We start from the raw sequence: 23,729 nt of genomic DNA, 5'->3' as shown, positions 1-23,729 counted from the left end.
CAGCCGGTGTGGCTCAGTGGACTGAGCGTCATCCCATGCACCAACAGGCCAGCTGTTCCAGGCCAGGGCAGGACGCATGCCCAGTAGGGGGTGTGCAGGAGGCAGCCAATCAATGTTTCTATCTCTTTCCCTCTCTTCTCTCTCTTTCTCTAAAAATAAATTTTAAAAAAACATGTTTTAAAAAATGCACAGCATAAGAACATCGATATACTCTTTGCCTATGAATTAACAAATATTTAAAAGAATGATAATACGGCCTGTTCAGCAAGGAGAGGGGCAGTGCATTAGGTTGTTCCGGGTAGGAGCACATATGGGGCACCTCTCCAACCGAAAGCTTGCCAACATGTAGTGAACTAGAAGACCATGGAGCATGCAGTTCCTCTTGTAGGAATTTATCCCAAGGAGATCAACAAGCTAGGGAGAAAGTTCAGCTGCAAGGACACTGTAATATGTGACTGATTAAGTTGAAGTCATGCAATAAAATGCTCTGAAATTTTTTAAAAATAATGTGGAAGAATCTATACTATATTTCAAAACTTTCTGATATAAGTAAAAACAATTCCACAATAATACTTATTGTCTAAGTCCCTAAGTCATATATAATAGATATGCATATAGATATAATACAACACACACCCAAATGTCAAGAAATGTTATCTCCAAGTGATGGCTTTATGGGTGGTTTTATTTTCTTAATTTCTACTCACCTCTCTCTTCTAAGTTATTTTCAATAACCATGTATAATTTTGTAAAGGGAAAAATAAGAAAATGATAACATTTAAAAAATTGTCTTTGTCTCAATGGAATCAGTTCTACATTTGATTCTTTCATCCACTCACTCATTCTTCCAACAAATATTTAGTGAACTCCTACCATATACAAAGCATTCTGCTGAGTGATAAGGATCCAGTAATTAAACTTTTTTTAAATTGAAGGATAAAAAGAGGTGGCCTCTGCAGGTGTTCTTGGTGAATGGAGAGAGCCAGGGCGGCGGGGGGTGGGGGGGGTGAATGGTGAACACACCGGGCATAAGGAGAACTCTTAGGCATTACTCTCCCCTGAACCCAAAAGGGGCCTCGGAGGGCATCAATGCATCTGGTCATTCTGGAGAGACCTGGCCTGGGAGGGACCTGGATCTGAAAAAGTGGTTTCTGAGGGTGGGCACTGGAGGAAAAGCGCAGTGAAATTCACTCATGTTCTTGAAGCTCATAGCTGTGTCTCTGACCAACTTGAGACAACTGGCTGGAGTGGCCTGGCTGTGGGAGAACGGGGTCGGTCCCATGGGTTACATGACTACAGACAGTAAGTGGGAGGCCCCAAATGACCCATCTCATATATAAGTGAACAGAGAAAATGCAACCCCCGCCCAAAGCGTCCCTCTGAGTCTGTCCCCTGGATCAGCGTGGGCCTCCTACTCTTCCTGGATGATACTCCCCTTAACTTGCAAGCTTGGAAGTGTGGCACCCCAGGGTACCGTTTGTTTTCCCGTGGGAACACTCCTCCCCGAAGGCCGCCTGTGACCAGTGTTGGCTGGAGGCTGGCTGGAGGTGGGGGGAACCCGGGGAGTGAACAGTCCTCCCAGTCACAGGGTTCCAATCATCGGAGCCACAGGCACCCACCTCACCCACCGCACTGAAGCAGTAATTGCTAAATGTTAATTCTTAGATTAACTACAAATGAGCCTAGCTCCTCACGAGGGAAATGAGAGAGATTTGTTCATTCCTGAAGAGAAATGTGGGTCATCTGCAGATGATCCCTTTGGTTGCCTGGAAGACATAATTTTGGCATCTGAAGATGCTACTCCTCAGGGCGTATTCTGCCATGGATTTTTAGCGACATCCTGAGCAGGGGACTTTCAAGGGAAAAGCAAATAGTGCCATTTCTGCACTTGCAAAACACTGCACAGTGGTTGTCATATCGACTCCACCATAGTTTCTATTTCAAATCAGGCCCAAAACTTATGTGGCAACATGAAGGAAAGGTTTCCACAGTCAGCCAGAGATAGCCCTGTTAGAGAGGGCAGGGCTGGACTCCATCACCCCTCCCCATCCTCAGAACCCTAATTCCTGTGGAGAGAGACCCCCCACTTCCCTTGGGGAGAGGAGACCCTCCCCGCAGCCCAGGCTCTAGGCTTGCTGCCACCCGCCCCACCCCGCCCTCTTCCCTGAGCCCAGCCGTCCCCGAGGAGCCGGCCTGCTTTAGAAATAGCAAATATGGTTTGGAACAAAGTTTTGACACTGACTCGGTATCCTGTGCTCATATTACATTTCTATGAATATTCCACTGACTTTTCAGCTCTGAAGAACAGTTTCCGCTCTGAGGCTATTTCAGCTCCAGTTGCTCCCACCCTGACAGCGATCTTTGAAACTGATATGGCCCTGAAAGAGCCAGAATAACTTTTTAAAAATATTAGTAATGGGCTAGGTTCCCAGTCTTTGTAATCCTGAGGAAGGAACCCTGTGAGAGGCACAGTGGGAACTGAACTGAGCGTGGGCCCATGGAGAAGCCGGCTTAGAAACGCAGGGCTGTTCTGCAGGAGAACGGCTATGAAGAGGAAACGGATGAGAATCTACCCTTGCCCTTTGCATGTATCACCTTCTGTCCCCGGAGCTTGAAGACCATCTTTCAATACCCATGCCGCTGCTTTTTGTGAGAGAAACCCATCAGCTCTGGGGGAGAGGCCAGCCTGACGTGGCAGGAGCACCCCAGTTCTGCCACTTGCCACAGGGCGTGTGGGAAGTTAGGCACCTTCTTTGAGTTGTCAGTTTCCTTGCCTGTAAAATGTAAAACAGTAACTGTCTCCACATGAAATAATGACAGAAAATGCTTTATCTATCACCTGGAACATAGGAACGACTTACTGAAACTTAACTACTGTAGCTACTATCCGCCCCCTGAGAAAAGCATGGCTGTCTCCGCCGACTGTGCCTGGCCTTCCTTTATAGATCTCAAATGAAAATGAAGTCTTACACTGACCACAACCAAGCTTAAATAGTGCACTGATTCAAATAGCTAAGAGGTAGCCACTTAAAATGAAAATAGCTAGCCCTGGTTTCTAAATAATGCCTTTAAAAATGTTTTCTTATACTTGTATGCATTTATGCATAATCCACGGGTACAGACAATAGTGCGGGGAAGGCCTGGGGTGGGGCAGGAGCTGGGGAGAAGGGGGTAAGGGGGAAAATGGAGGACATCTTAACAACAAAGTTAAATTTTTAAAATAATAATAAAAATGTTTTCTTATGAAATACATTTAAAATATGGCATAAGGAGCTTTCCAAATTGGCATGATCAAAATATCTGATATTCACATCATAATCCCCTACAACATACCAAAAATTTAGTCAACCTAAGGATTCTCAGGAATTTCAAATTTTGAATCTATAAAAAATTCTACAATTCAAATAAAATCAGACTAAGTATATTTTTATCTGCAAATACAATCTGAGACAACCCCATTTTATATTGAAGGAACACGCTTACAAGCATTTTATAAGTTACAACTTAAAACTTCTACTCAAGTTCAAGTTGACAGGATAAATAAATAGAAACTAAATTGTTGAATTGTATATGTCTTAGAGTTGTGGGCTGGATTTGCTACTTTAATCTCCAGAAGGGAATATTAGTTCAATAAAATAAACATTTTTAATTTCCTCTATGTTATTCCTCAAACCATGCCAATGCACTTATCTATGGCTCACTTAAAGGATTTGTGAAGCAGCCCCCAACTTACTTAAAAGAGAAGGTCTGATTGTCGTATGACAAAGAAGGACAGGATGTGAGTGCTCATTGTTTTAATGCAATGAGCCCTTAATCGCTTCCAGTTCTGATTCATCAGAAATGTGGTACTCTTGGGAGATTTTTTTGGTCACTAAATATTGTCTTTCATTTTAAGATATTTATTTCTTGCCAGAAAGTGATTTTGTATTTTACCCCTAATGATGAAGGATGAAAGATGGAGAGAATTCCATTCGGTAATTAAGGAACCACGAAGAAGTAAACTGACTCAGAAAATAAATGCCCAAAAGAAAAATAAGATGTATTGTATGAGGTGGAAGCAGTGAATTCTTGGCAAATATTCAATTGGAGCCAGGATTGGTAATTTAATAATATCCTTGTTTTGTTAATATTGGGGGTAGGAGGGATTAAACTCTAGGGCTTTAGCTTTGGGCCAGAATCTCTCTACTCTGCACCATTACCTCAGCCAGCAAGGGGGTTTAAAGACACAAATGCCTGGAGGCTTTTCAAAGGTTTCTTAAACCTACACAGGCCCTGGGTGAGGTCCAAGCCAGAGGTCAGGACAGAACCTGATCTCTACAGCTCAGGAGGCACTGAAATCCCCTCAGGAAGCCTGCTCTGAACACTATTCCCAGAGGCCTAGCACATCACACCCAAATCAGAGCAGACAGGTGAGTTCCTGAAGTGGGACCTGCAGATTGCAACCTGCCGAATTATTCTGATTCCCTGGCTACTGTGCCACTTCATTTTGGACTGCTCCATCTAGCTTCCCTCAATGGCTGCTGAGCAGAGTTTGGCAGGAAAAACTGCCCTAACTTTCATAATCCTGGCCACACATGGGCACTTCAGAAGGGTACACTGAGTTAAAGAGCATGCGGCCATGATACACAGACCCTTCCTGGGACCTGCAGGTCATGACGTCATAGAGTGTGTCATTTTTAGCTCTGGTTCTCTTCCAAGTTTAAAGGAGAGAGTGCCACAGGAAGAAAATTCAAATGAAAAAAAAATCGAAGAAGGAGAAAGATAGGTTTAGTGCAAACCCAGTCTCCAAGATACTTCTAAGTTGCCACTTTTCTCCTCGGACCTTCTTAATTCCTGGATTATGCAATATGTAGAAAAAAAGAAACAATTGCTAAAAATCTTACCTCGTTTTCTGGTCTCCATGATGGTCTGAAGAAAAAAATAATATATGGGTCACACATGTGTGTGTTTATAATGATAGTGGCAGTAATGAAAGTATTAGTGACAGCGATGGTGACGGTGGTGGTGATGGTGGTGGTGGTGGTGGTGGCGGTAGTGATGGTAGTGGTGATGGTGGCAAATGTGATGATGATGGTGCTGGTGGTAAGGGTGGTGGTGGTGGTGACAGTGGTGGTGATGGTGGTGGATGTGATGATGATGGTGCTGGTGATAGTGGTGGTGGTGTTGATGTGGTGGTGGTGGTGGTGGTGATAGGTGTTGATAGGTGATGAGGGTAGTTACAATCCAATTGCTTAAAAATGAATTAAACATTTTAACTTATGTATTAGAGATGTGAAAAGGCTACTCTACCTACTTCTCTTAGCCTTAATTTCCATATCTGCCAAATGTTGATTAATTTGATCACAAAGATGTTGTTGTTTGATTAAGACTTGAAAGGTACTTTCTAAAGAAAGGCCAAAAAAAATGGAGTTAAAACAACTGCTGAAGGGATGTACTTCTTTCTGTGGGTGAGTTTTTATGCTTCATTATTATTTTCATCATAATCATTGTCACTGAAAGTATTTCAAAGTATCGATAGTCCTTGAACCTGCTGTATCACATGGTTCCCAGGATGCAGGACATTCACTTCCTGGGGACTGTGGTGGAGACATGTGACAACACTTCTCACCAATGCTCGTAAATGTCTGGGCCAGAGGAATCCTGCTGCTGCTGGTGCAAGTCACTGTAAGCACAGAGAACCCCTTCCCTGTGTGGTTGTGTTTAATGAGTAATGAGGTAGTCATAGGCAGTTTATTAAATATTTCTCTCTCCTCCTTCCAGGCTCACAGGAGGATGGAGTGTCCCCAATGACTTTGACGTTAGGCATAGTCATGTGACTGTTTTGACCGGTGATATGTGAGAAATGGCAGGTGTCACTCCTGGGCAGAAGCGTTAAGAGCCAGGACAAGCCTCGCCATGTTTCCTTCCCACTGCGGTGCGCATGGGCGCAGGTGTGCAGAGCAGGCTAACCTTCCTGAGTCCCCCACTGTCTAAAGCAGCAGACACCCCTTCTGACCCACGTAGACACACAGTAGAATCAGGAAGTAAACTCTTGCTATTTGAAGCCACTGAAGTTTTGACCGTTATTTGCTACCCCAGCCTAACCTTCTCTATTCGAATAGATATAGGTGGCAAGTAGCCAAAACCAGGGGTGTAAGTCACGAGTCATCACGTCAGAAAGAAGGGATCTCAGTCTTTCTGAGAAGAAACAGAAACCACAAGCCTCGCTGTTGCCTCATCATTCCCTAGTGAAGGTCTACTCTCGACAAAAGTACCCGGGCAAGCGCTGTGCCGTGACCTGCAAGAACTGAGTCACTCATTCGTTCCACGCGGACTGCGGGATCGTTTGGAGCACTCCTCTAAGTTCTGTCTCAGACAACAAGCCCCTCCCTCCCACTGCCCAGCAGCAGGCACGGGTTCCTTGTCATCCTCAGAGCTGTTCACTTAAGACTGCACTGTGCCAGGGATCAGCCGCCGTAAGGAGCTCTACTTTCAAGAAAAGCAAATCTCACACAGTCAGTACACGATCACATTCCAAGTGAGGAGGTGAATGTGAAGGGCCCATCTGCGCCCACCTCCCCTCCCCTCCCCTCCCCCACCTGCCCCAGACTGCAGCTCTGCATGAAAACCCAACAGGCCAAGCACAGAGGTTCTTTGAGACTTTGGCCCAGTGTGCCGTACAGGCGGGTTGCAGTCTTACGGAGTCTTGCCAACAACAACAAAGAGGAAAGAAAAGGGCAGGTTTTCTTTTCTCCGAACTAGGAATGAAACATAAATTTCCTCTTTCTGTGAGGCTGAATGGTCCGGGTTTCCACACTCAGGATGATCTCTCACCAGCCATCACTGCCCTAATGTCCCTGGGGCCGTCTAGTGGGCATTGCTTTCCTCCCAAGTCAACCCCGTGGCGGCAGTGGCCGGAGAGGAGCGAGGCCCCGCTGCCGGCCCCCAGGTCACTGTGCGGGAAGGAAATGGACGGGGTCAGTGTGCTCTCCACTGGAAGTGCCATATTAGTGGCCTGGTTTCCAGCACCTCACCCCCACCGCGCCCACTGCGTCGGCTGTGTGGAACCGCGTTAGCTTTCCTGAGGTCTCTGTAGCTAAGTACAGAGGGAACGGACACTTGCTGGAAATATCCCAAGTACAAAATTTACACAAAGCCCTTGGAGGTGGGAGTTGTTACCTCCGAGAGAACAGAGAGGTGCAGAGCAGTCAGCAGTCTGTCCAGGGTGACACAAACGGGCACGTGGAGAGCCCGGCCAGGACCCTGGCTGTCCATTGAGTCAGCACACACAGGGCACCTCTGTCTAAGGGGCCTCCCTGCTACCCGCCGCGTCGGGACCAAAAACGCTACGTGTGCGGGTGCCGAGCACTTGGCTGAGGAAAAGAATGCACTAAGCGGCGAGTGACGCTGCGGCAGAACTCTCAGGCTAGAGTCTCTTAGATGGAAGCGCAGACACCAGACAAAAGGATGCAGCCGGGCAGCGAGGAGGAGCATGCAGGGCTGTGCCCACTCGGAAGAGGGCAGAATGTGCAACTGTGAGAAAGAAATTAGGGCCCAGGCCAAGCTGAAATTCAGTGACAATTGTATGCAAGTTAGCTGTCTGTTAACAAATACTGATTTAAAATGTCCACCAGCTGGGGAAGTCTCTACAGGAAGAAGACAACCTATTATAGCCAAAAGGCAAAGAGACCGGGGCAAGGTAAGGGTGATACAGGTAAAGGAGAGTCCATAGTGACAGGGAAATTCAATGATGGGGCAGAGAAAATACCCCAGAGAGAAAGGGGAGGGGGGGCAGAGAGTAAATGTGGAAAGATTTGTGGGAAGTGATATTAGACATTAAAAGGGAAAACAAGACAAAAGGGGGGAAAATCCAAGGACCAAATTGGGGGGGGGGGGGGGAGACAGTAAAATTAAGCAGTTTGAAATGGTCAAAATGATTTCTGCGAGAAGTAAACACATACTGTCTCCTTAGAAACAGGCTGACACAGCACCAGAAGCAACAGGAAAGTCACCCAGGCCATGTCACCTGGCTCGGCTAAGAATATAACCACCGTGAGAGAAAGAAATGCCTTGCCTTTCAATATTCAAAACATATGCAGGTTTCTAAACATATATTTGTTGAAAAACCTCCAGATTTAGAGTTCAGTCTTTTCCCCCAATTACTTTCCTACTTTACATTTCCATAGTCATACATTCATCACAGACAATTACCAAAACAGTTTGCAATCTCTTCCTTCACTTCTTTGCAAATGGCAGCACAAGAAATTCTTCATCTTGGGGGATATGTCCAAATTCTCTCACCGCATTCTGGACTTTCAGCAGTCTCGTACCATTCAATTCATGTTTTAAAATCTAGCCCTGCTTCACCCAGCTTACTGAGTTAACTGGTTCACCAACTTCACTGAAATGTATAGCTGAGTATCACTCATTTCTGTCCAAACAGGCCAGCTGTTTAAGAACATAGATACGTGATGGGCTTTCCTCAATGTGAAAATTAATTTGCACCGCTTCCTCATAGCAGAATATTAGCAGAATGGCTTTTCTTAAATTCTGGATCTATAATATGAAGACTCAGAACTGCATAGTGAATGCTCACCCATTGATCCCCAAGTTGAAGAGATCATTTAAATAGCCCATGCCACATTATTTGGACGATTTAATTGTTCATGCCTTTTCTTATGGAGAATTTTATCTTTAAAAGCAATTTCCCTGACCCTTTAGTCATGTGTTTCATCAGGAAAACCTTCCTGGTTGACGACATGAGGAAAGAGTACATTTAAGACCTTTTATGCTGGCCTGATGAAAACAACTGGTTAAAAAAAACACAAAAGAAATGTGTCTACGCATCAAATGATACTATTTTCCAGCCCAGCATGTAAGAATGTAGTTCCCGAGCTGCCCTGGGTCACTTTTTGTGATGTCGTGGTCACGTTTTCTAAGTGACGCCTAGGGGAGGGTCCCTCAGCCGTCTGGGCTTGGTGCCTTCACTGGAGGGCAGCAAGGTGTCAGAACATCTGGGGTTTTTTCATCCACTTTGTCTCATTTTTATTTAGCAAAACTGCCCTGGAAGTCACATAAAAATTAAGTAATGAAGATAACATATAAACATGCAAGAGACCTCAGCAAGGATTCTCTAGGCTGAGCCAGACCGAAGCCCAGTGGAGGAGTCTCAGTTCTCTCCCAGGCCGGTGTTCAGGGCTCCAAGGCGGGGTGTCATCCCAGCTCCAGGGCCGATATACTCAACCAAACACGTATCATGACAAACAAATGGCCTTTGTTTTCCAGTCAAAATAATGACTGTCAAATACAGCGGGAACACCAGGGCCTCAGGGAAGGGACTTGGAAATCTGAATGAGGAGACTGCCAAAGAGGACCAGAAATCCTTCTTCTGTTTGTTTCTTTCTCACCGGCCCTTCCAGGGATGTCCGACGACCTCCGGCTGCAGGGCAGCACTGATCCACTGTGAAGGCGAACACTCTCGGCCTGTGAGACCTTTTCTAACGCACTTACTTCGTTGCTTCTTCCAAAGTCATTACGATACGAAGTCAAATAGTAAACAGGTATATTGTGGACTGAAGGAGTGATAGTTAACCCTAAACGAGCTAGAATTATCAGTGGCATGGCATTCCAGTTTACGGTGGTTGCTTTATCAATGTGCTAAAGGAGTTTCCCAGGAGGACACTCCTGGGTAGAAAACTCAAGTGCCGTTACCACGCCTGCGTTGCTGGGCGGGTTGGGAGACGCAGAGGACAGCTCCGTCATGTCATTCCGAGCTCTCCCAGCAGAGGCAGGTGGCATCAAAAGCTGGCAGTCCTTCTTTCCCTTCCCCCAAAGTGAAAACACAACACCGTTAGCCAGGTTTACTCTGACCTCCCACCTCGAGGGGTTACCTGGAACTCAAGCTGAGTCAGGGTATCTTGCGGTTTCCATCAAGGTGAGTAAGGGGAAGAGGCAGATCAATAATGTAATCGCCTGGGGAACCCTCCGTGCTGAATGCACGTCTGGTTTCGATAAGGCTTTGCAGCACGGGGTGATGGTCATTTAGAAAAATATATATACTTTTGTTTCATTCCTCATCAAAATTGGCTCTGTGATAGTTTCATTCCTTAATTGTGTCTCTTTTTGTTGTTGTTGTTGTTATTTCAATTGGTTGTAAAAAGTCCTGTCTACTATTAGAAGTATGAATTACTAATAAACCAATCCCAATGTTGTCAAATGTCCCAGCGTGGCCAGTACATCAGACTGTGTGGGATTAAAGTCATTTCTTATGAAGATCACGGCGGCTGACAGCTCAGCTGTAGGACCCTTTCAAGCCAGCTCCCAAGAAAATAGTCTCCGGGGGATTGGAAGTCAGACGAAGTCCCACCCCTCGGTGTACTGGAAGAGTTCTAACGGATCTGCAATACAGGACATGGCTGGGCAAGAGAAGACGCCCAGGTGGCGGCGCCTGCCTGAGGCTGCCCTGGTTTGCAGTGTGGAGCGGGGCGTCCGCAGCTGCCGCACTGACATGCCCAACCTGAAGGGCTCGGAAAAGAATGTGGGGGACACACCCCACTCGGACTTCTCAGATACCACCTTCTTCCCAATAGATCAGATCAGCTTTGGAGGTTGGGTCCATCTGACTCATAGGAACTGGGAAGCGAAAACTTTAGAAAGCTGTGTAGATGGCGAAGCTACACCAAGTCAAATATATAGAAATCCAGAGATACCTCGCGTCCTGAGGCCAGTAGTGCCCGCTACAACCGTCTGCTTAATAAAGGCGGTCTCTCTTAGCTGACCACGTCCCCCAAGCCTGTCCTGCAGCTACCGACTCCCGGCCACGCTCGCGACTCTTCATCTGCCCGCCCCACGGCACCCTCTCCGACCCCCAGAGTGAAAGTCTCACGCCGAACCCATCATCAGCCTGGCAGCTGCGCTCAGCAGTAGAGCCTCTGAATTCAAAGCAGGGCTGTTTCCTGGCTCAGAACTCCAGCGCCAAATTCCTTAGGCTCAAAAGTGATGGGAAAACGGATCTTCAGCATTCTTCTGATTTGGAAATCATTAAGCTGACAACAGATAAGAAATCGACAAGGAGATACGAATGCCTTAACTTCCATCGCTGTCTTTTTTCCCTGCTACATAGTGAGGAACAGAGCGTCCTTAGCCTTGATAGTCTCCCTCCTCTCAGCTTAAAGCACGGCCCGTACATTAACTCTGTGTGAGTGAGCGGGAGGGTGTAAGTTCTGTTGCAGAGGCTACAGCACATGCATCCGGGGGGCTGCGGGCCCAGGGTGCTGCCTCCTGCACGCTTCCCGCATCACCCGCCCCCTCCGCACGGGACCTGCGCGGGAGCACCGAACAGTGAAGGCAGCTAGCAGAGCGCTGAGGGTGTTGGTGGCTTAAGTATCGAGGAGACGGAGGTGAGGACCAGAGAAGTCCTCGTGCAGCCCTTCATTTCCCAGGTGAGGCCTGCAGAGGTGGGCGCTGCGGCATGCCGCTTAGACGCCTAACTAGTAAGGGGAACGCCCAAGTACCGCCTGTGGTCCCAGTCTGCCCACTGCTCCAGGTCATGAGCCTCTTGAAGACGCTGATGTGAGCTGGGTCTTCTCCAGGAAGAGACAGTCATATGCCTAGAGAGTACGCAGATGTTTGCAAATAAACTCAGGAGGTCACAGAGCCCGCGCTCACCCCTGTGGGCTCACCTCTGTGGGTTCACGGGCCCATAAACCCCAGAATAAGAATTTCTGCCCCCAAAAAGCCACTTTTCTGAGTAGAAAGTGCTACTTTTAACCCTTTTCAAAACTTAAAATCTACACAAGCTTTAATGATGTAATCTATAAACTTCAGGGAAGAAGCCATTTCAACAACTCAGATAAATTAAGCCCCGATCAATATTTCCATATTTTTAATATCTGTAAGAGAAGAAATGCATAGTAGAAATTTAAACCTCCATGTACTTTACTACTGATTTCACATAGACATGGAATATCTTTTCTCCTAATATGGAGATGGCTCAGCAGTATTTAAATGATTCCTTATCCGAAGTCATATAAATATGCACCAGATGTATCTTTTGTAAATGTTATGTTTTTCAACTTCTCAGCATTTGCAAGTAGTTGAAAGTTACGTCAAGCATGCTTTAATGGGGCATAAAAGTGTTTGTATTCAAAGAGATGGCACAGCTCTGTAATAGGTGAAAATACAAATGTTGTCAATGGATACATTTTCGTTTTATTGATTTACACCGCATAAGAGAATACCCTGTGTTCTTCTTTACATGTAAGTTCTAGCTCAAATAAAATAGAGCTAGATATTTAAAAATCATGCTCACATTAATGGATTCCCTCGATGACAGAAAATTCAAAGCACAGAATTTTATGACTAGAAGGCAATTTAAAAATCAACTAAATCCCAGACCCTGGTTTAAGGGATGAGAAAACGGATACCGTAAGAGCGACATGAGACAACAATCACAGTGTGAGCTGTGGCTCAGGGTCTGAATTCACAGGCCCTGCGTGCAAGGAGCTGTGCTGAGCTCTCTACGCGGCCTGCCTCTTGGCCACTAAACCAAAGGAGAAGAAACAGTGAAACATGATTTACTGGTTTCCTGGGACACACGGGGAAGAAACTGTCAAATCATCATGGGAAGTAAATATCGGCAGTGCAGTGCCAACTGTTAGCATTAAAAATTGTCAAAGAATATCATCGTGCTGTTTCTTTAATATTAAATTCTAATGGACTCAAGATCCACCTTTTTATTTTTAGTACAAAAGATGTCCCAGTAAGTTCCTCTCAGAACATTTCCTTTGAGGTTAGATACATCAAAGGTATTTGGGAAGTATATTCAAGTCAGATGTAATTGACATTCATTTTGAAAACTGTGGCTTTTTAAATAAAAGTTAACATTGATAGCTTATTGTAAAACTCTTTTTTTAAATTGTTTTATGTTTTTGCTACAAAGGAAGCAGACCCGGTGCTGGGCGCTGTGTGCTCTGGCCTCTCCCCGCGAGGGCAGAGCTAAGGGCAGCGCCAGCCGCCGGCTTACCCGGCTCCCGCCCCACCGTGGTTTTCTCTGCCGTGGGTCACTACAAACTGCCCTAATTCTTGGAGCGAGTCAGAATATTAATTCATTAATAGCTAATTAATTAATGGGTGAGAGTCATTTTGCTGGGAGCCAAGTAACCTTTTCATTTTGACTTTTACAAATAACGTTTTGCCCTTTGGGGGTGAGTGGCAGCGAGGGCTTCATTTTGGGAAGTCGTCATTGGGGTGATTCCCGCCTGGGGCACTAGCTGTGGGGGGGCACCAATGTGTCTCAAAGCAGCACAGCTGACTCCTCTCAGACCGAGCAAAGCCTCGGCTCCCGCGGTCTAGGAACCGGCATTTGCACACCCTGCTCCCCCCCCCCCCCGCCCCCGCCAGCATTGTGAGGAGCCCACCTACCCGCACAGCACCCCCACCCACAGCCCTGTTTTATCCTGGGCCCCCAAAGGAGACAGGGCCCCGCCGGTGGCTGCGAGGTGCCACACGTTCCTGCAAAGGCGCTGGTGAGCTGAGCGCCCGAGGGTGAACCAGCCGAAGCAGCCACGGCTGCCCCCCCCCCACCCCCCGGAGTCGGCAGCCGCCCTGCTCGGAGGCCGCGTGCACACTGAACGCACAGCTCGTGCTGTGCACACGCACTGTCTGAGACCCTGTAACTTGCTCTGCTTCAGTGTAATGGACCGTCCAGGCCAAACTGTGCTCATCATTTCAGGTTAGCACGGTGAGCCGGGTTCTGCTCTCAGCGTCTCAGAGGGCCGGGCCGGGTGGCCAGCTGGTAGAGTGGGTAGAGCAAGCCTCGGAGCCTTCGCGATCCTTGCTGTGCATGAGACTAGCAGGGCACTGCACTCACAAACATCACGTGGCTGCTTTGTCCCAAAGGGGAGAGAGCAGCAGGGGCACCCCAAATTTGGAAAACAGCAAAGCAGTGCTATTAAATGCACATTGTCTTGCCCTGGCCAGGCTAGCTCAGGTGGTTAGGACATCATTCTCATACACCAAGGTTGTAGGTTTGGTCCCTGGTCAGGGATGTCTCTCTCTCTCTCTCTCTCTCTCTCTCTCCCCCCACCCCCTCCTTCCTTTCTCTAAAATAAATAAGATAAAAACACCACATTTTCTCCTTGTTGGTGTAGCTCAGTGATTGTGTGTCAACCCAAGAACCAAGAGGTCCCTGGTTTGACTCCCAGTCAGAGGTTGTGGGCTCAACCCCCAGTAGAGTGCGGATGTTTGTTTCTGTCTCTCTATCCTTCTCCCTTCCTCACTAAAAAGAAATAAAAACATTTAAATTTGCTTTAAAATCACATTGTCTCTAAGAGATAGGACCAACGTTCAGAGTGGGGGCCACCACCACATGGCGACTCAGTCCTCAGATGCCTCAGTGACCCATCTGTCAAACCCGGGTGCGAGCAGTACTTCAAAGGGTGCCTAAAGGCTTAAACAGGACAATGTCCACAGGACACACGTTTTCATGCCTAATACATGGCAGGTCTTCAGTAATATTGTGTCATTATGATTATTGTTATCTTTGTTGTTGTTAGAGAAGTTCTCCTTTGAGTCAGTAGGCATGGGAATGAGGAAAGCTTTGCTTGGAAGAGTTCACGTTTCTCACCTCCCAGGCCCAGAGACGGCACCGGGGCCTGTTCTCCTTCCAGCCGGGTCAGAGGAAGAGAGGGGAGCGGGTCCAGGGGAAGGCCCACGGCCTCCGGCCAGCCACGGCTTGGAGTCCAGCTGCCTGCCCTGAGCGTGGCCACCTTGTTCCCATGGCAAAGTCCAGGCCGAGGTGGTACGAGGATGTTCAGAAGGAGCTGGAGGAAAATCTCAGAGCCTCCCTCTGGCTCCCCTCCCAGGAGTCCCTTCTGTTTTGGTTCCCTGAGGATAAAAGGGACAATCCCACCAAACTTAAAGTGAGGATAAAGAGATGTCTGTTGGGGGAGGGGTAAAGGGGGGCGAGGGGGAGGGGGGGAGTCCATACTAGGCAATCTCACTCACCTCCAATAGGTTGTGTCCCTTTTAACAGCTCATTCTCCGTAAAGAACACGGCCCGCTAGAACTGAGAGCCAACAACAGTGGTTGGCACAGAGGCTGTTTCTTCTCAGCATCACTTATCCCACGCCACCCACTCCTCCTCTCCAAAGTCATGGGAAACCAATTCAATGCTTTCTCAACCCCCGTACAGACCTGTGACATCTTTAAAGCATAAGGTTTTAGCACAAGAAAATTTAAAAATAGACAATAAATTTGTATTCAGTGCTTAAGGCACCTATCCCTTAGGAAAATGTATACGAAACTTTTTTTTCTCCACAAAACCACATTAGCTGTTACCAATGCCATTGCGTTCACTAAGACTGCAAGCGAAGATCCGCTCATTGACACAGCAAAGCTGGTCTGCCCTGGCTCTAAGCCACAGAGCGCAAAGTGAGTGTGTGGCCGGGGGCCTGTGGCCAGTTCTCTATGAGCGTGAGGCCCTTGCTTTAACTTGCACTGCAGCAGCTTCCACACCCACCACACACACACACACACACACACACACACACACCATACACACACACACCACACACACGCCCACCACACACACCACACACACACACACACACACACACACACCACACCACATACACCACACACACCACACACACACACACACCACACACACACACACACACACACACACACACCACACACACACACACACACACCACACACACACAACACACACACCACACACACACACACACACACCACACACACACACACACACACACACACACCACACACACACACACACCACACACACACCACACACACACACACACACCACACACACACACACACACACACACACACACACACACACATGGTGTGGGAACTGGGCCTGGTAGGCGGGTCCCATTTAATAGGCAGGAATGAGGAATGAGCGAGCTCTGGGTGGCTGAGGAAGGGAAAGAAGATGAAGACGTGGTCACACCCATGCTCTCTAAAGGGTTACCGTGCAGCCGCGATCTAGTTTTTGTTGTCCACGGATTGACTTCAAGGGCATCTCATCATCACACTGGGTTACAGCCTCATAAACAAGACCTTTGCTTCCAGCTCACACAATGGCTGCTAATGGAGCCAATTCACCAAAGTCAGTATTGGAAACAGCATTATTTTCAAGATGCTTTATATTTATTATAAAGGGCAGTTTTTAAAAAATCATGTTAAAACTGTTTTTAATGTCTTCGGTTTCTTTTTTTTTCTTTAAGGATTCTGCATTTGGGGCTAAGGGCAGTTAATAGCAGCCAGTCCTGATTGGCCAACATCTGTTTCTTTATAGGAACCTAGTTGCCAAGTAGCTGGACAGCAATACCCATTTGGTATTCATGGAAGTACTTGCCGAACAATAATGACAATAATTGCCTCTGATTCTTGTGTTTACAACACTGCCAAAGTATCATTAGGGCCTTATTTATAGATAATAATGCTTATTAATCACAAGTATTTGAATTTTGGAATGTATTAGATTAATATTCTTTTGTACCTCAGTTCTGTACTAATGCTGTGAAAGACACTTACTGAATGCAACTCAGTGCCAATGCTTATTTTGAGCTGCAAAATAATGTGTGTAATTTGCAGGTGAAAGATAAAGAAATTACATGGCTACCTCTCACCAGCCTGTACCGTGATCAACAGCCAACTCCAAGAATTAGGCCCTAACTCTAAAATGAGAAAGGAAAGAAGCAAAATAAATATCTCTGTAGGTATTATTTCCAAAAAATCTTGTAAATCCTTATGATGGGAGAACTTCCTAATAATAAGTCTATTACCTTGTTTTGCCATAAATCTTCAGTGGATGGCATCAATTTATTGAAAAGGGCCTGTGGTGAAGAATAATTAGTAATTCCATAAAAATTTCATATCGGGTAAGTTTATGGAGGCTCAGATTAAAAAAAAAATAGCATAGGATGACTAACAGTTGTAACCAGCAAAAGTAAAATCTTTGGTCTAACTGTCCAGTTGTTAAACATCCTTCATTCACTTACTCATTAAATCTTTTCTATATATTTAATTTCTGTGCAAGCAAACATTAAAGCTATCGGGTACTTCCCTATTTCTATGTATGTGCATCTAAAAACAGAAATCATTAAAAATTCCAAAAGATTATCTCACTTTTTCTAAGATTAATACAAAGAACATAATTTCTTTTGGTGTAATAAAACAATTTTATAAAATATCAAGTATTCCCAGTCAGTAGTGGGGTTTTTTTCTGCTTTTACTTTTATTAGATTTATTTTATGCTGAATTTACTCCCGGGCCGTAAGTTTTTGTTTCCTCAGTTTCTTCTGGGAGATCTTGTTCTTCTGTTTTAGGAACAAACTGCTCCTTTGCAGTGAGGAGCGTCTCCGTGTGGCAGGGAGCGCGCACGTGGGTTCACCCGCCCGCGGGCTCTGTAGGTTCTACGTGGCATCTTGGGAGCTTTGTCCACCTGAAAGTGATCAGTGACCAGAGAGTCTACATTAAACCCCGACGTGCAGCATTGCTCTCGGCGTTTTTAAGCACGCGCAGCAAACAGTCAGCACTTTCTGGGCCTCCGACCCTGTGTCCAGCCCACGGTCCCACCTGGGCCCACCTACCAGCGCCACCACTGTAACGACGGAATGGCACACACGGCTTCTGCAAAGTGACATCCTTCAGATACGTGGTGGCTTTTCCCATCTGCCTACCCTTGACGGCCTGGGCAGTTTCCCGAGTGTTCTTAAAATGAACGCGAAGACTTGAGCCCCTTGATTTGCATGATCCCGTGGGGTTTTCTGGGCCTAGTGACTAGCTAGCGAAGCATTTGCAGAGGCCACCTATGGCCGCTTTGGGGAAGAGCCCCAGTCGGTAGCTTTCACCTGGCCACTCCCGCCCGAATTACAGCAAATACGAAGTCAGCAGTATTTTCTTGTGATCTGGCATACAATTTTATTTGTTTTTGGAGTATCCATGCTTTGTGTTAGAAAAATACTTCAGGTGTTTAATTAGATGAATGCAAAATGTACTGACATATTTTTCCAGAAATATATGCAAAAGGAAAGCCTATTAATATCGTTCGTTCTAGGTGCGACTAGATAGCTTTTTAAAAATGGCCTGTAATTAATGTTTACTAATAATCTTTAGACTAAACCCAAATCATGCTTACTCTCATCCTACTCTACCAAAGACTACTTTAAAATAGTGTCTGGGTCTATTAGCCACCTACAACCGATAACACTGTCCTCTCTTATTCTCTGGATTTTTGTCCCCCACAGGAAGCAAAAGGATTGTATATTTCAATTCACCAAATTACACTGAGAAAACTGTCCTCCCTGAAAGATCCTTGAAAATGTGTTCAACTACCGTTTCCAAGTCAGAGCATACAAGGCGGCCAAGATTCCAATTCATTAAATGTATAATGCTAACATTTTAATCTATTGCTAAATGTAAATAACTTTAGCAATCCCAGTTGGACTATTTAATATTAATTTAAAGTATTTTATGATGTGTGTGTATGGCTCCTCTCATGGGGCTAAGTAGAAAGGTGAACAATTATCTAATAACTTCAATCAATGTACTCAGCCAAACCTGGCAAGTCAGGCCCCTTAACTCTCTTTATTTAAATCTGGTAAATGTCTCAACTGGAGGTCCATTCAGGTGTGTTTCATCTCTCATAACAACGGGGAGAATGTGGAGTCAAGCAATAGCTTATAGAATCAGTTGCTCTCTCACAAACTGAATCACTATAGATCGCCAATCTAGATTATTCAAGTTTCACCACGTCCTTTTTTCTTTTCTTAGCAGGTAAATGGAAGAGAAAGCAGCAATGCCTGAGTTCTCCAAATAATTCAGTTCTCCAATTTATTTTGCTTTTAGTAGATATTGCCTGATTCTCTCGTTAGAAGTCACGAGTAGTGGGATAAGGGAAAAAAATAAGCATTTTGAGAGAACAGATACATCTCAACTCAATGTGGCACTGATAATGTCTAAACACTGAGGTTTAAAACCTGACCTCCCCCATGATGTCTCTCTGAACCTCACTGAACTAGCCTCACCCAACTGCCTGCAGACTTGAGACGAAAGAAAGAAAGAAAGAAGAAAGAAAGAAAGAAGGAAGGAAGGAAGGAAGGAAGGAAGGAAGGAAGGAAGGAAGGAAGGAAGGAAGGAAGGAAGGAAGGAAGGAAGGAAGAAAGAAAGAAGAAAGAAAGAAAGAGAGAGAGAGAGAAAAAGAGAGAGAGAGAAGAGAAGAAAGAGGGAGGGAGGGAGGAAATGGGTAGTCTATAAAGTTGGCGTTTAAATTTGAGAGCATTGAAACGATAATTCACTATGAAAAATGGTTTGACAGAATAACTTGTACTCCAACTTCCCAGCAGTTTTCTGGGCCTAGTTAGATATGAAACTTGAAATCTGTCAACATTTTACAGTTGCCCTGAGTTAATAAGCATTTTTCCTTGTTTTCTTTAACTGCCAAATTTTTAAATGAAATTGAATCTTGGATGCCTACGTTCTGGGGAGTTTTATTTGCTACATTATACTTCTGTCTGCTTGCAGGCTACAGAATGCCAAAATATTTATTCATACAAATCTTTCTATGTCTGTAACGTGAGCCTACTAAAATAGGCCTTTACCCCCTTCATTAATTAAATCGACAAAAAAGATTATTTTACATTTCAATTCTTCATCCAAATTTTTGAATGAATATTGTGCAAATCATTATATAGCCTGTGTTTCCTTAAGTCACAGCACACCATCACATGGAAAACTTCCTAAAATAGAAGACTAACTTATTTCTGCAGTTGACGTTAAAGCCCATCTAGAATAAAATGTTTGCACCTCTTTCCAAGTTATATTCTTTTTAAAGACCTTCACTTGTGATATTTCCATGGTTTTAACTTCAAGCATTCTAAGAGATTAAGAAACAAAACCTCAAAAAGCAGTTGAGCCTAAAACTGATTTTAATTTTTACAAGCTCATCACTAATATTTAGACACCACTGATGAGTCATCAGTCTTTCAAATACTGTCTCTGAAATCAATAAGCAATCGATTACATACGGGAATAAATGCCACCATACATATTGTATATGTTTTTTCAGTAAAGAAATATACACTTACATAAACATAGAAAAGTCAACAAAATAATCTTGTAATATCAGTAAAAGTAAGTCTCATTATGTGAGAGAGCACCTATTGTGGTTTTCAAGAACAGTTCAAAACTTTACTTTTTGATTCCTTTATCAACTAGGACAAATAGCTGTTAAGGTATAACATTCAATTATAACATTTATCTACATTTGCTCAGCCGAAATGAGCATTGGATTCTTGCCAATGTATTCATTTTAACCCAAAATGAATTCTTATTTTAACAAAAAAAAAAAAGCCTTTGAAAATGAAAGACTTAAAAAACTAAACAAGAGACAAGTAACATGTCATCCCATATTATACATCATTTCAATGATAAATACATGCTTCAATTTTTTTTTTTTACATTTTGAATTATCACTAAACGCCTGAATGTATTTTAATGATATAGAGGCCCATAAAATTAACTACTTAAAAAATGTTTCCTATATAGTAGAATGGAAAATAAAATTAATGTTTTTTGTTACCACATTCAGAATTTAATTTTAATTTATTTCAACAGTACTTAATTTGCGAGGAGAAAAAGGCAAAAAAAAATAAACCCTGGATTTTGATAGAATGTGAATATTTTAAATGTGCATTGAAAGTATGATTTCCTTTTATTTTATATAAAACAAGTTATTTAAGTTCACAATACTTTTAAATGGGATGTACTTAAAATATTAATATGAGGCTTGTATTATTTATCAATTTTGTGGTGTCGTGTACAGTTGGCACAATTCAGATTTCAAAAGAAATTTTGAAGTTCGTGTTAATAATTAAGACAAACTCATTCTTCTCTTATTTTAAGATGTAGAATATATTGTTAATTGCAGAAGTTTGGTATTTTAGACATGGGTTTTTATATGCAAATGAATTCAGTTGGGTATGTATATTATTTCATTATGTTCTGTACATAAACATCTACCCTGTGCATATGTATATTTACATCATGTGTAAATATGTGTATGTTACCAGAGGGTGCTACCCTGAAGGAAGAGGAGGAGCTTGAGGGGGCTGCCATACAGTATCTCAGTTAACTGTTTCATGGAAGCCATTAGGTGTTTCTTTTTTTCACAGCCACGGAGGTGGGTGTTTATAGACATGGTTCAGTTAGTTACTGTTTTCCAAAAGGCTAGTTTCATAACCTGATGCCCACATATGTTGTAAATAAATGAGTGGTCCCTCCCCTTCATCCTGCCCTTCATTCAGGAAGGCCTATGGGAAACCGGCTTGATAAACAATTCAAAGAAAAGCTAAACTTTGATTCTAAAAACAAAAGCTCATCTACTTAAACACTAGCATTTTATCATTAACATTCTTTATTAGACTTTAGCTGTCTACCCAGTATCTTATGGAAAGGTGTGGTCAAAGTTCCATCAGCATATTAGCTGGAGGTGGTCTCTTGAGGTGCAAACTGTACTGAGAGCCTGTCTCCAGGACTGAGGGCTTTTAGAGAATCATGGCTAATCGTAGAACCGTCTGACATTAATAAATCCAAGAAACAAAAAATGCCACCAGTATTTCTAAATTACTGAAACTCCTCCGATGCAAACATTAGTGCCCAAAGAGGACAACTAAAAGTATGAAGTGTCTTTTTAGGGTCTCGTGTTATCAAAAACACAACCTGGCAATTGGGTTCATGTTCCCCAGGATGTAACTACGTCACCTTTTCCTGAATTCTCTCTGCCCCGCTTTCCCCTTGAGAGGTGAAGTCCCGGTGGGCCTGGTTAATGTTTTCATAAGGAGGAACTTCATTAGGCCCAAATTTTCTCCTGCTAGTCTGCCTTCTCTTTTCTAATGAGGTAACCGACAGCCGTTTTGTAATGAAATTATGGAAATCAAGACTGGAGGGACCGGGAGTCAGTATTTCAGAACTAAACAGGTGTGGGTGTCTTCACCCCCCCCCCCTTCCAAACTTGAGGACTGGAAGGAGCACGTGCAGTGGGAAGGGGCTGGGGCAGCGGCACACACGGGGCAGCTAAAGAGAACCACCCGCCCAAAGGGATTTTGGTGGGCTCCTGCCGCCATCCTGTGCCTCCAAAAATAAAATCGACCTCCATGCAAGCGATTTTTAAGGCCAAGACAGAGGAAGCAGATATTCCAGGCCCTGAAACGCGGCTTCCCTGTGGGGAAATGTGGTCTCAGGAGCAGGCTGGGCGAGGGAAAGGCTCTCAGCGGCATTTCTCGGGAACACAGTCCCTTTCAGCCTTCTGCTGGCTCACGTGAGTCAGGGTGTCCAAGGGCGTCCCGGGACCACAAGAGGGATGGATCTCTTTGGGAAGCAGAGGGGATGCAGGTGAAAAAAGACGCACTTACAGAGAATAGAGGAGGAGAAGGGGGGGGCGAGGGGGCTATGTTCTAGGGCTGCAGGTTCAGATCTCAAGGCTAAAAAGGTTACTCTTGCACCCGAGCACGCTGTGGCACGCCTGCCCTGCACTTTGCGCGCACCGCATTCACCCGCACACCCGCCCTCGCCCCCACTCGCACACGCACACTGCCCCAGCCTCTCTCCTCGCCGGCCTACGGTGGAAGCGGCCCCGCCGAGGTGCGCTCCCAGGAGGTGCGGCGGCCTGGCCCCGTCGAGCGCCCGGCGCGGCTGTCGTAGCTCCAGAGCCCGCGGCCCGGGAACGAGGCGCGCGGCCGCGGGCACCAGCTTGGGCTGCCCGGCTCGGACCGAGAGTGGGCGGGGACGCAGCGGGGACCCAGGCGGACAGGGTCCGAGGAGGGGTGACGCCGCTGCACCCCTCACCGCGCCGCTCCCTGGGCCTCTGCCTGCACCTACCGCTCTCCCGCCGCGGGGAGGTCCCGCTCGGACGGGCACGCGGCGCGGGTGTGGGTGCGCGCTGTGGGACCTGGACGTGGGAGGCGCGGAGAACCCGGGCGGCCCCGCACGACCGCGGCCGGCGCGCGCGGGCGCCTCTGGCGCTGGCCTGCAGGGGGCGCCGACGGGTTTGCGCCCGGCGGGGACCCTGCCGCCTGCCCCGGCGCAGAGGGGGGGCCGGCGGGGGACCCGGACCGAAGGGGTCGTCTCTGCGCCGCTCGGAACGGTCGGGCGGAGTCCGGAGGCTGGTGCGCAGCCAGATGGGGACAGCTGTCACACCCGTCCCCCACAGGGACCGAGGGGCGTCCTTTCCGGTCTCGGCCGCTGCGAGAGGCCTCCGCTGCTGGGGAGTTTGCCCCCGGCTGCTGGCTTAACTCTGCTCTGGGGTCGGGACGCGGAGCCTCGCTTTTCTGTTCCCACAGAGCAGCGAGGCGCGTCGGGAAGTTTCCTGCCCCGGGGGTCGACGGCAGACGGAGTTTGCTTCCTGTCTGGGGCTGCCCGAAAGTGCCCGGAGTCTCACCTGCGAGCTGCGCACCGCGGCGTCGCCAGCATTCAGCCTCAAACGCACGCCCCTTCCCCGGCCAAGGGCCCCGAGGCCGCCTAATACCCGGCCCCGCGGGTGCGGCGGGACCCGGCTGGGGGCCTGGGGAGACCCGGGAATGTCCCCGCCGCGCCTGGGCGCCCAGCCCTTGTCCTTCGGGTGGGCTCTGCCCCCAACCACGGGACTTGCCCACCCTGCCGCTTTACGGGAGGAGGAAATGGGGGCTCCGTTCCCAGAGAAACAGAGTTCGCTCCTC

Source organism: Cnephaeus nilssonii (assembly GCF_951640355.1).
Source record: "Cnephaeus nilssonii genome assembly, chromosome: 15".
Taxonomy (NCBI): domain Eukaryota; kingdom Metazoa; phylum Chordata; class Mammalia; order Chiroptera; family Vespertilionidae; genus Cnephaeus; species Cnephaeus nilssonii.
The sequence above is the reverse complement of the archived record's forward strand: the minus strand, read 5'-3'. Positions refer to the sequence as shown.